At 39.1% G+C, this 14,425-nt stretch overlaps 1 pseudogene; it reads right to left on the reverse strand.

Annotated features, from left to right (window-relative positions):
• Window positions 1-1,570: 1,570 nt before the first annotated feature.
• On the reverse strand, window positions 1,571-2,539 carry LOC107765132 (kunitz trypsin inhibitor 5-like; annotated as a pseudogene).
• Between the last annotated feature and the right edge of the window lie 11,886 nt (window positions 2,540-14,425).

Below are 14,425 nucleotides of genomic sequence, written 5' to 3' on the forward strand. Positions count from 1 at the left end.
CCTAGTTAGCAGTAAAACAATCTTTTCATTATCTTTTTCTGAAAAGAAAACATCCACCAATAATGATAACTAATATTTATTGATAGAGAAAATAAAGAGGGTATTTATTAATCTGTTTTGATCCCTACAAAATCCTCCTAATTACAGAGATCAATAACAATTACGATGATTATTATTTGATGGAATAGATGTGCATAAGAATGTAGCGATGCTTCGCGTACTCACTGCTAATTGGGGCTTACTTTAGAGCAAAGTGTAAGTTACACTGTATAGCAAACTATTGGAACTCTTAATTTTAAGAATAGGTTAGCCGGATGGAAAACTAATTTGTCAATCAGGCCAGAAAATTCTGGGCATAATTATAGTGGCAACATGGCTCAATTATCCTATGATGTAATTAGTTGTCATGATGATAATTCCAATAGGATGACTATGACAACTGTAAATAGTAGTAATAACTTATGGCTTGGTTCTAGAACTACGACTTGTAATAGGGAGCCAGTTAGGCTCCAACTCTCTGTACGTATTCACTAATTAGCAATATATGTTATCTTTCTGACCAAAAAAATAAATAAATATTGGAACTCTTATGACATCAGATAACCAAAAAAAAAAAAAAGTAAGAAACCTATATAAAAACTTCAATGCAAACCTCAAAGCTCCATAGTCAAAGTTAAACACCATAGATTTTCATCACTCATCTACAATTCAAGCAATTAAATATTTAGGGTAGTAAATACTTGCCTTGGGATCTTAATAAAAGACGTGTTGGAGCTGGAGATTGACAGCTTTTCATGCAAATATATGACACATAATAAATTTCAGAAATTGACATTGTAGGCAATCTCAGTGACGAAGGAATATTTTTGTAGGATTGGTAGGCTACGTTCAACACAAGATGGCCAAAAGAGTTTTACCCAAAATCAACTTTGTAGGCTTGGTGTATGTGTAGTTTAAATCGAAAATAGTTCAGCTTTAGATAATTTATAATTATATTTTTAAATTATATAAATATTTAAGGCTATAAAAATCAATTAATATTTGGGGGATATTTTAGTCGTTCAATATTTAACAAAATTATTGGTGCTTTTATAATAATATAGATAAATATAGATAGATATACTAGTTGTACATCAAGTGAATCTTTAAATTTATTATTATAATTGGATACTCAAAAATTACTTTTTCAAATAGTGATTATACACAAATTGATTTTCTAATGGAGTACTAAAATATGTTTTCTAATGATTTGGCAAACCCAACGGCTACTCTACCAAAATTATGCGGAGTTTGTTACCAAAATCAAACACTAGTGTATTACTAATTTTTGTATATTTAATTTTACCGGAAATTTATGCATTATTTATGTAGGGTTGAAGATGGAATAAAAATATGTATCTGATGAATATGTGGATCCGAGTATCTAATAAAAATAAATCATCATCAAGCAATCCCTACATAAAAATTCATATATTATAAATTACTGCATAACAGTCACTCAATTACTATTCTTTATTGCATATTGATCTCTGCATTCCAATTCAATTGCAATTCACTCTAATTTATAAAATGATATTCAAACTTGCATTCCAGTTCAATTACAATTTATTCATTTGATATAAATATTCGGCGTCGATAAATTTTTATCGTCAAATCACAATACAATACATTAACATGCATGTGCACTGATTAATTACGACACTATATATTCTGGTACCTTTTGATCTTCTACATTAGCTTTATCAGGTAACAAATAACAATCCATATTACAACTTTAACAAAAGGCAAGGCTGACAATTTGTTTGAGATGCTGGCACTGGGACAAGGAGTATAATTATTTATAGTTTCATCCCAGTATTTGATACAATCAAATGTAACTTTCAATGGTTTATCAGAACCAACAAACAAAACCCTTTTGCTACCTTCAACAAGTATTCCAATTTCTCCACAGAATGGTCTGCATGTCTCACAAACTCGAGGACAATACACAAGTTTGTAAGCATCCTCGTACTTGTCAATCCTAAACCAATTGCTCAATGTTTCACGCCCAGGATTTCCTTCTACTCCACCAACTGTCACCAAATAACGCTGCGGAATTAATTCAGTGTTAATTCTCCATACTGTAGACGAATCAGAGATATGAATATCTCTGACGTAAACTTGATGTTCAGATCAGTTGATATTTTGATGGTATTTTCGTTCGAGTTTGCTGGTGAAAATTGAGTGCTAATACTGATGATAGATTCATCGGCATGTTGGCTTACGACTAGCGGGTTGGTTCGGTTCCTAATAGATGCAACCGTAATTCCACCGCCGTTGCCCCGACCAGCCGGAATGATGCGATAATACCCTCCTTTTCGGACATCTTTACCGGAAACGTCGAGCACATCTTGAGCTTTTACGAGGCAAAATAAGCTTGTTGACAATGCAACAAGTATTAAATGTACCATGAATAATCGTCGTCTAACGTTAACTTCCATTTTCATTGTGTTTGTACGGATTAGTTTGTATAGAATGAATTACTTGTCAACGGATAAAATAGGCTTATTTATAGTACTACGATTAGGTTTGAATATCTTACTAGGAGATAACAGAAGATTATTAATTAGTAGTATGATATATCATTTGAATATTGTACTAGTAGTAGCTTGCAAGCAAGATGGAATTGACTATCAAATATTTCTAGCCATTAATTGGGCCCTGGTAAAACCGTATTAAAAATTATTGAATTATTGACCTTTTTTCTGTGTAATATAATATATGTGCGCCTTCTGTTTTACTTATCAAAAATAGTGGGGAAGCTAACTACTATAGTATATGCTAGTATAATCTTTGCACGTTTTGTACATATATATCTGAATTGTGTTAGCAATTTCAAAGGATGAACTATATTTTCACAAATCCTTAAAAGAAACTCACGAATAGACGAGTAAGAGAGGACGGTCGAATATTATATTTTACGTATATATATTAAATCTTGAATATCGTTAACCAAATTTTTGACTTTATTGGTAAAATAAGTATATATACTTCCTGCATATATAATATAGGATAAAACTTGGGATTATGCAATCTCTTTGACAAATCAAACGGAACAGTGACCTATTTTAGTACATAACACGCAACTTTGATTAGCTTGATAGAACGATCGCCTATTAATATTAGATAGTGAATCCGTGCTTCACGCTACACGATATTGTTTTTCTTTTCCTGGTTAAGTTTGTTAAAAGAAATGACTATAACCTAATTCGTCCAACTTGACATAATAATCTGCAAGTTGCATAATTGTGCCATACATATCAAGTGTTCTTTAGATGTAAGGTTGTGTCCAGTGAATTTATGGTGATACCAAAACATAAATCAAAAAATATATTGTTATAAGTAAAATATTTTCTCATTTTATTAGCAAATTACAAATATGTACTTTTTAATTTCAAGGAAGGAATTGAAAATTTCTAAATAGAAATGTTTAAACCATCAATTGAAGAATTGTAACGATCCGATCGGTCGTTCCGAGAGTTTTAGCCCCGTTTCTCCCATTTCTGCTTCATTTTTTGTGGTTCAGCTCTTTTATGCTGTGTTGAGTTGGTTGGCTCGGTTCGGAAGGATTGTAGAGAGAAATGAGACACTTAATCTCTTAAGTTGATTATAAAGTTGGAAAAAGTCAACCGAAAATTGACTTGTGAGTAAATGATCTCGGAACTTAGTTTATATGGTTCAGATAGCTTCGTGAAGTGATTTGGGACTTAGGAGCGTAATCGGAATGTATTTTGGAGGTCCGGGGTAGATTTAGGCTTGAATTGGTAAAATTGGAATTTTTGCGTTTTTCGGTTGGTAGTGAAAATTTTGATATAGGGTCGGGATGGAATTCCGGAAAATGGAGTAGGCCCGTTGTGTCATTTGGGACGTGTGTGCAAAATTTCAGGTCATTCGGATAAGGTTTGACAAACTTTTTGATCGAAAACGGAATTTGGATGTTTTGATGTTGTTTTGAGTGTTCCGAAGGTTGGAACAAGTTTGAATGATGTTATGGGATATGTTGGCATATTTGGTTGAGGTCCCGAGGACCTCGGGTGAGTATCGAGTGGTTAGCGAATCAAATTCTTGTTTTGGAAAGTTGCTGATTTTCTGATTTTTGTTGCAGAAGAATTTGTTCTCCGCATTCGCGAAGATAGTCCCGCGTTCGCGAAAAAGAGCTGGGCCTAGAGGAGAAAGTATTCTTCGCGTTCGCGAGTCTGGGTCACGTTCCCGTAAGTTTGAATTCCAGTGAATCGCGAACGTGTGAGAGGAGTCGCGTTCGCGTAGGGTAATTGGACCAGCTGGGACCCCAGGAGTTTTGTGCTTCGCGTTCGCATAGGTAAGGTCGCGTTTGCGAAGGCTTGGATAGTTGAAGCTTCGCGTTCGCGAGTCTGGGTCACGTTCCCGTAAGTTTGAATTCCAGTGAATCGCGAACGTGTGAGAGGAGTCGCGTTCGCGTAGGGTAATTGGACCAGCTGGGACCCCAGGAGTTTTGTGCTTCGCGTTCGCATAGGTAAGGTCGCGTTTGCGAAGGCTTGGATAGTTGAAGCTTCGCGTTCGCGTGGAGGATGCCGCGTTCGCGAAGGGGGAATAATTGGTCAGTGGAATTTTGTGCTCCGCGAACGCGAGGGAGCTACCGCGTTCGCAAAGAAGGAATTTATCCCTGGGCAGAATGTTTAGATAGTTGCCTTCGCGATTTTTAGTCTATTTTCCACCATTGTTGAGTGGTTTTGAAGTTTTGTGAGAGGGATTGAAGAGGGAATCGAAGGGAAACACTTGGAGGTAAGATTTTTGAACTAAATACTCGATTCTATGATAATTTCTAACTAATTGGACATGGAATTAGTGGGATTTAAAGCCTAAAATTGGGGAATTAGGGCTTGAAATTGGAGAGTGTAAATTGGGGATTTGAGGGACCATTTGAGTTTCGATTTTGATGTTCTTGGTATGTACGTACTCGTGGGAGGATAAGGATTCTATTGATGTAATTTTTATCGGATTTCGAGATGTGGGCTCAGGGTTCAGGTTTGACAAATTTCGGGATTTTTAATGTAATTTGATTATTTTCGCGTGAGCTTCGTTCCCTTAGCATATATTGATGTTATGATTCTGATTTTTGATAGATTTGACACGAGTTGAGGCCGAGTCGAGGGGCAAAGGCATCGTGAGCTAGAGTTTGGACCGGATTGAGGTAAGTAATGATTGTAAATGTTGTCCTGAGGGTATAAAACCCCAGATATCACATCGTTGTACTACTTTGAGGTGACGCACACGTTAGATGACGAGCGTGGGGTCGTGCACCGTTGGGGATTTTAACTTGGTACACCCCGTACGACTATTAAGTCGCGCATTTCATTGAAAACTGTTTGATATCATTGTGTTTGGGAAAATATTACTATGTTTTGGGCTGAATGCCATATTTGGGCCTCGTACCAACTGTTTTGGACCCTTAGGGGCTTTTACTACTATTCCTCACTATTTTGACTTATTATCTGTACTCAATCATGCTGTATTTTACTGATTTCATAACTCAACCATATTTACTCTGTTTTGATACTTTAAATGATATTTTGGGCTTAGCTTCCTTTTTACTATTGCCCGAGGGGCTTGAGAGATTTCTGACTGAGTGAGGCTGAGGGCCTGTGTTGTAAAGATACTATGGGATCAGGCTGCACACCGCAACAGGTTCTTACTGATCCATGGTATTGTGAGGCCGAGGGCCTGATTTATTATGCCACGAGGTGGCTTGTTATAGCGTTTGGGCTGTAGGAGCCCCTCCAGAGTCTGAACACCCCTAGTGAGCTCGGGTACCCAGTGTGATTGTTGTGATGTAGCCCTAGGGGCTGTTGTTGATTTATGTTGTTGCCCGAGGGGCTCTTCTTGATCTATGTTTTGCCCGAGGAGTTGATTACGTTTCTATCCTTTTTCTCAATATTTTCATCACTCATTTGAAACTATTGAAAGATGTTTTAAAATAAGGAAAAGTTTTACTGAAATTGAGTTGTTTTACGAGAAAGATGATTTCTGTATTGTTTTGAGCAATGTACTGTATTTTTTGTAGTGTTGTGACGTGAAATTATGTGTTTCTTACTGCTCAGCTTTTATTTACTTTTATTACTTTCTGCGTTGGCGTATTCACATTACTCCCTGCACCTTGTCTGTAGATCCAGGAGTTATGGGTCGCGATACTGAGCATTGATTGTCCATTCAACAGGATTTCGGAGTCGACAAGGCAACGACATGGCGTTTCCAGCCATGTTCTTCTCCCTCTTACTTTCCCTAGCTTTATTTAGTATGGTCTTCCAGTCTTGTTTAGACTTTATTGTATTGAGACAGAGATTTAGTTGCTCATGACTTGTGATACCCCAATGTCGGGCTTGTGTATCTATTCCGCATTGGTCATTTAGACTTATATTATGAGATTTCTTATTAATTAATGGCTTAAAATGACTTTTATAGAATAATGGTTTGATTTGGGAATTGTGTCGGCTGACCTAGTTTTACGATAGGCGCCATCACGACCGGGTCGATTTTAGGGTCGTGACAAGTTGGATCAGAGCCTAGGTTACATAGGTCTCACTAGTCATGGGCAGGTTTAGTAGAGTCTCGCGGATCGGTACGGAGACGTCTGTACTTATCTTTGAGAGGCTGCAGAACCTTTAGGAAATCCTACATTCTTGAAATTCTTATCGTGCGTCATTGATTCAGCTTGAAATGTAACTCTTTGAATTTCCTTCCACGCGTTCGTATGCGCGCATGAGTGCTCAGTATCAGCTGTGCATCAACGACTTGTGATTCTCTAATCGAGAGGCAAGATGTGATTTTGGTGTGTTGATGTTGGGCCAGTCTGGAGGACTTGAGGCTGGACTTTGCTTGTAGCTTGAGCACTAAGTGGTTGATTGTGTGAGTACGTGCTTTTGGATTTATAGGTATGATATGTCCTTATTAGTGGGAGTGATGACTGGTAGCTAGGTGATGAGTATGTTGTGACTGCGAGATGTGTTCATATGATTTGAATGTGACGAGATAGGTCTGTTTGAGGGTAGAAAGGACTATCCGGTGCTTGATTTCCATCGTGATTTGATGTATAGCCCGAGTTGTAGGTGCGTTGAAGGATCCTTTCATGTTGTCTAGTTGGGGAGTGAAGCAGATTTCATGTTATGAGTTCAGACTCAGGAAGATTAAGTGATTGTGTGATGTTTATATCGGTGGAAGGGTATAAAGAGATGCTAGTTGTGTGATCCCTATGTTATTTTGTAGCGGGATCTCTATTACCGGGGAAATATATGTATTGCAATTTGAATTTGGATCGCTTGAGAGTTGGCTTGTCTGTTACGAGGATGAATACGAGATTTGCAGGTGATTTGAAGTACTAGAGGATTTGTGTTGCACGAGCTTATGAAAGATTTAGTTTAATCTCACCACGGTATTATGGCAGTAGTAGAGTATGGACATTGTGAGTTCTGTGTGTTTTGACCTATGGTTTTGATCCAAGTAGGGGAGTCCGCTACTAATTAGTTGATGGCATGGTTATGTGTTGTATTTGTTTCAGTTTGAGGTATACTAGTGAATCAAGTGTGGCTTGCAGGGGTTGAGATCGAGGATGACTCGAGTGAAGGAAATTTTAACAAAGGTTATGTTATGCTTCATGGGTGTATGAGAATCACGGAATGACTTGAGTTGTTATTGGTAAAGGATGTACGGTGCATGGAGCAAGAATTTGTTTGGTTGCGTTAAGGTGGGGTTACTTCCATCGGTGTTGCTATTCTAACGAGGCACATGTTGTTCGGTTCATTTGATCGGTCTAATTAAAACCTGAGTATAGTGGATGACTCCCGAGAATGGTTTTGAAGGATTTAAGGTTTACACGTAGAAAATGGAAATCTTCAGGATGTATATTTGGCTAGGAACAGGGGTTTACATTGGAGGGTGTCAATACTTGTGGCATTTCTATATCATTATGGATTCTACACATCAGTATCAGGAAGGTGGAGGTAATGGTTTTAGATTCGCAAGAAGTTTCTTCAGGGTAAGTATTTCGAATGTGGTACTTTTGGGGATAATTGAGAGAGTAGTCAGCGACTTATGAGCCTTAGTACGGTGTGGTTTTATGCTTAGGTCTCGTGTGGTGAGCCTGGGTCGAGGATTGTGGTGTGATAGCGAGAAGAAGTATCAAGTTAAAGGTAAATTAGAAGGAACTTGGATAGATGTGATAGCTTGGTAGTAGGTCAGATCGGCATGGTAAAGGATATGATTAGTTCTTTGGGTGTTGATGAGGTAATGAGTTTCTACAGGTGTTTTGCGGCAATGCTATTGGGTTTTAGTGACCTGCGTAGCTTGGTTGAGTTAGAAGGATTTAGTCCTGACGGTTTGGTTTTGTGCAAATGGAATTCGGAGAGTTCTTGATGGTTTCTACCAAGGTTAGAGATGTATGTTTTCTACGGGCGTGAGAAGCGTGTGATGTATATTGATTTTCTTCTAAATGGGATCAAATGGAAAGTTCTTGGCTAGTTGAGTACGTAGTTGCTTGTGGCTCGGAAGGGGTTATAAAGTTCTCATATTTATCATAAGATGGCATGGTACATGCGGTTTATTGTGTAGGGTTGAAAATTTGCATGTGTAAGGTCCCGGTTCAGTTCTGAAAGGAAGGGTCATAAATTCTTAGACAGCATGGGCAGTTTAAGAAGATTAGGAAAATGTAGTACTAATTGATGTGGCTTGATGAGGGTATATATTTTAGAAAGGGCGATGTTTGAGTTATGGATACTTTATTAGTATTGCGACACTCTTTTGTTGGATCGACTGCTGATATTCAAGCATTTTTGGTAGCACAGAAGAATTATAAGAGTACCCCTTGTGGGATGATTGGGTATTAGATGTGTGTTGTATATTCGGAAGGTGGAGTTGGGATCAGATATGGTGATTCGTGTGCTATATGGATTTGGAGACTATGAGTTCTCATAAACATGTTATGTTGTGGTTGTGGGTCGCGTGTATCAGCCTTGTGTGGTGACTATCGGGGATTGGATACCCAAGTGGATCGTTTGTTGCTTAGTATGTTAGATTGTGGTGTGATGCTGGGTATGGGTTAGTCATCTTCGTGTCGTGTTATTCTAGACTGTTGCGCTAAGACGGTGATGTTGGCTATGCCGAGGATGCCACGAATTTAGTGATGAGGTTCAACGGATTATGTTCCCAGGTAGGGTGATTTCATTTTTAAAGATCCAGCGGATGGTTGGGAAGGGTTGTTTTCTTATTTGGTCTCCGTGAGGTATTTTTCGGATGTGTTCCTGCGGCCGGGCATGCTGCCGGACAAGGTTGTTGATTTGGTGCCGAGAACCATATCGTATGGCACCAATGGAGTTGGAGGAGCAGCTTCAGGAACTCCTTGACAAAGGGTTCATTGGTAGGCCAATATGGATGTGTGTTTTGCATCGAGTCAGCTTTGTTGACTCCGAGTTGCTATTGTTGAGGGGTGTGTTGGTTCGATTGTTATTGAGTTTATTTGTGTTATAGGGTGATCTATGAGTTACCTTTCCGTGTTGTAAGGCGTTATGATTTGTTGGTTAAAGGCACATATGGTGCGGTTCTATTGGGGTCTCATAGTGAAATTCGAGTGGGAAGAGTATGAGGTATTGCTCAGTGGATGGAGTATCGGTTGTGCCCTTTTGGGTTTGTGTGGTGTTATGTCATTTGCTTTGCCGTGGTTATGATGATTTGCTTTTGGTACTAGATATCAAATTGTGTGTGGGTGTTGCTTTTGAGCATAGTGACTTGAGGTGTTTCATGTGGACCAGTGTTTGGATAGGGTCGCGCATTGCAACGAAGTTATATGGAGGTATGATCCTTCGGGCTAGATTCGTGTATTCTGGTTCTTCGATATATGATTGGATCTTAGCATTGTGTGGTGGTGGTATTAGTGAGCTTGCAGTACAGTTCTCTTATTTGAGTCATTTTTCCATGATTTGAGTACATTTGGACTGTTGCTTATTGGTGCGCGGGTCGTACAGGTTGTGGATCTAGATTGTATCGATGTGTCATATCACTAGAGTAGTCGTGTTGGATGAGATGAGGTCATTGAGATCTATAATGAATACTATCAGATTCAATTTCAGCATGTTGGAAGGATAATATCAGGATTCAGCTTAGAAATTTACTATGGTTCTTGCCAAAGGAGAGTGAGCTTCATGAATGGCTAATCTGAGGAATGATTACGATTTTGCGTGTTTCTTTCATCATTGGCAGTATATGAAAGTGTTGGAATGAGACTTTAATTGATAAGAGATTTATTATCGGTATTTGGTTGTTGTGTGCAGCTGTCGTGATTGGAAGCTATCACTACGAGTGTCTGAGTTATGGGGTATATCATGTAATCGCATCTAGGGTTGAAGATATGGTTTGTTACAGCTTGTTCAGACTTATTCAGAGTATAGATGTGAGGTCCTACTCTTATATGTAATTTCGGGAGTGGAAATTGGGTTCTAAGTTTAATGGGCTAGGTTGGATTGTGAAATTTCAGTTATGTTGTGTAATCAGACCTATATGGGATAGGGTGACGTGGGATCACCCCCGAGTATGTGCATGGTAAGGTTATACGGCAATTTGTTGGCTTTTGGAACAACTCTAGACACGTTCGATGATGAACGTATGTATAAGTAGGAGAGAATGTAACGACCGATCGGTCGTTCCGAGAATTTTAGCTCTGTTTCTCCCATTTCTGCTTCATTTTGTGTGGTTCAACTCTTTTATGTTGTGTTGAGTTGGTTGGCTCGGGTTCAGAATGATTGTAAAGAGAAATGAGACACTTAGTCTCTTAAGTTGATTATAAAGTTGGAAAAAGTCAACCGGAAATTGACTTGTGAGTAAATGATCTCGAAACTTGGTTTTTATGGTTCAGATAGCTTCGTGAGGTGATTTGGGACTTAGGAGTGTGATCAGAGTGTATTTTGGAAGTCTGGGATAGATTTAGGCTTGAATTGGAGAAATTGGAATTTTGGCATTTTCCGGTTGGTAGTGGAAATTTTGATATAGGATCGGAATGGAATTCCGAAAATTGGAGTAGGTCCGTTGTGTTATTTGGGACGTGTGTGAAAAATTTTAGGTCATTCGGACGAGGTTTGACAAACTTTTTGATCGAAAACGAAATTTGGATGTTTTGGAATTCTTAGGCTTGAATCCGAGGGTGATTTGATGTTTTCATGTTGTTTTAAGTGTTCCGAAGGTTGGAACAAGTTTGAATAATATTATGGGATATGTTGGCATGATTGGTTGAGGTCCCGAGGCCTCGGGTGAGTTTCGGGTGGTTAGCAAATCAAATTCTTGTTTTGGGAAGTTGCAGGTTTTTTGGTTTTTATTGCAGAAGAATTTGTTCTTCGCGTTCGCGAAGATAGTCCTACCTTCGCGAAGAAGAGTTGGGCCTAGAGGAGAAAATGTTCTTCGCGTTCGCAAGTCTGGGTCGCATTCGCATAGGTTTGGATTCCAGTGAATCGCGAATGCGTGAGAGGAGTCGCGTTCGCATTGGGTAATTGGAACAGCTGGGACCCCAAGAGTTTTGAGCTTCGCGTTCGCGTAGGTAAGGTCGCGTTCTTGAAGGCTTGGACAGTTGAAGCTTTGCGTTCGCTTGGAGGATGTCGTGTTCGCGAAGGAGGAATAATTGGTCAGTGGAATTTTGTGCTCCGCAAACGCGAGGGAGCTACCGCATTCGCGAAGAAGGAATTTATCCCTGGGCAGAATGTTTAAATAGTTGCCTTCACGATTTTTAGTCTATTTTCTACCATTATTGAGCGGTTTTGAAGCTTTTTGAGAGGGATTAAAGAGGGAATCGAAGGAAAACACTTGGAGGTAAGATTTTTGAACTCAATACTCGATTTTATGATGATTTCTAACTAATTGGACATGAAATTAGTGGGATTTAAAGCCTAAAATTGGGGAATTAGGGCTTGAAATTGGAGAGTGTAAATTGGGGATTTGAGGGACCATTTGAGGTCCGATTTTGATGTTCTTGGTATGTACGGACTCATGGGAGGATAAGGATTCTATTAATGTGATTTTTATCGAATTCCGAGATGTAGGCCCGGGGGTTGGATTTGACCAATTTAGGAATTTTGATGTAATTTGATTATTTTCGCATGAGCTTCGTTCCCTTAGCATATATTGATGTTATGATTCAGATTTATGATAGATTCAACATGAGTTGAGGCCGAGTCAAGGGGCAAAGGCATCACGGGCTAGAGTTTGGACCGAATTGAGGTAAGTAATGATTGTAAATGTTGTCCTGAGGGTATGAAACCCCAGATTTCACATCGTTATGCTACATTGAGGTGACTCACACGTTAGATAACAAGCGTGGGGTCATGTACCGTTGGGGATTTTGACTTGGTTCATCCCGTACGACTATTAAGTCGCGTATTTGATTGAAAATTGTTTGATATTATTGTGTTTTGGAAAGTATTACTATGTTTTGGTCTGAATGCCATATTTGGGCCTCGTGCCAACTGTTTTGGACCCTTAGGGCTTTTTACTACTATTCCTTACTGTTTTAACTTATTATCTGTACTCAGTTATGCTGTATTTTACTGATTTCATAACTCAGTCATATTTACTCCGTTTTGATTCTTTGAATGATATTTTGGGCTGAGCTTCCTGTTTTACTGTTACCCGAGGGGCTTGAGAGATTTCTGACTGAGTGAGGCCAAGGGCCTGTGTTGTGAGGATATTAGAGGATCAAGTTGTACCCCACAATAGGTTGTTACTGATCCATAATATTGTGAGTCCGAGGGCCTAATTTATTATGCCACGAGGTGTCTTGTTACAACGCTTAGGCTGTAGGTACCCCTCCGGAATCTGAACACCCCCGGTGAGCACGGATACCTAGTGTGAGTGATGTGATGTAGCCCGATAGGTTGTTGTTGATTTATGTTGTTGCCCGAGGGGCTGTTCTTGATCCATATTTTTCTCGAGGGGCGGTTCTTGATTCATGTTATGCCCGAGGAGCTGATTACGAGTGATTGTGAGGTAGCCCGAGAGGCTGGTTCTGTTGATTTTATGTACGAGGGACGGTTTATAGTACATGTTTTGCTCGAGGGGCTGATACGTTTCTATCCTTTTTCTCACTATTTTCATCACTCGTTTGAAACTATTGAAAGATGCTTTCATCACTCGCTTGAAACTATTGAAAGATGTTTTAAAATAAGGAAAGGTTTTACTGAAGCTGAGTTATTTTACGAGAAAGAAGGTTTCTGTACTTTCTTTGCAATGTACTATATTTGTTGTAGTGTTATGACATGAAATTATGTGTTTCTTACTGCTCAGCTTTCATTCACTTTTATTACTTACTGAGTTGGCGTACTCGCATTACTCCATGCACCTTGTGTGAAGATACAAGAGTTGTAGGTAAGGATAGTGAGCATTGATTGTCCATTCAACAGGATTTCAGAGTCGACAAGGCAGCTGCATGGCGTTTGCAGCCCTGTTCTTCTCTCTCCTTCTTTTCCTAGCTTTATTTAGTATGGTCTTCCAGTCTTGTTTAGACTTTATTGTATTGAGACAGAGATGTAGTTGCTCGTGACTTGTGACACCCCGATGTCGGGCTTGTGTATCTATTCCGCATTGGTCATTTAGACTTACATTATGAGATTTCTTTTTAATTAATGGCTTAAAAATGACTTTTATAGAAAGATGGTTTGATTTGGAAATTGTGTCGGCTAACCAAGTTTCACGATAGGCGTCATCGCGATCGGGCCGATTTTAGGGTCGTGACATGAATTATTCCGGTTAAATTCAAATTTAGCAGAGTTTGAGTATAAAATGTTGTTAGAAATTTGACTTAGTGTTTGACATGATTTATTCCGGTTAAATTTCGATTGATTGTATATAGGTGTCACGACCCCGGTTCGCCCTCCATGAACCATCGTGACAACACCTAGTCTCTAAGACTAGGTAAGTCTAAATTGCGGAAGATAAACCAAATTGCAGAAATTAAATGATTTAAACAGAATTAGAGTAATAAAACAGTGTTTAAAAGTACCGCTCGGCATACACAATATTTAACTCGCAATCCGATACATACTTCCAAGACCCGGAAACTCATGAATCACAAGCTACAGATATTACATAGTGCTCTAACTCCAAAATAGTCTAAAACAAGTAAATACAGAAGGGTTGTAACTACAAGAGAGAATAGAGTGAGACTCCTCGGTCTGCGGACGCGGCAGATATACTTCGAAGTCTCCAAAGGGTCACCTCGCCTCAAGGATGGTATGTCTGAGTCAAGGTACCTGGATCTGCACATGAAAAACATGCGCAAAAAGGGCATGAGTACACCACAACGGTACTTAGTAAGTGCCAAGCCTAACCTCGGTTGGGTAGTGACGAGGAAGATCAGGGCCCTACTGAGGTTAAATAAAAT

This window comes from Nicotiana tabacum, chromosome 6 (assembly GCF_000715075.1).
Source record: "Nicotiana tabacum cultivar K326 chromosome 6, ASM71507v2, whole genome shotgun sequence".
NCBI classification, from domain to species: domain Eukaryota; kingdom Viridiplantae; phylum Streptophyta; class Magnoliopsida; order Solanales; family Solanaceae; genus Nicotiana; species Nicotiana tabacum.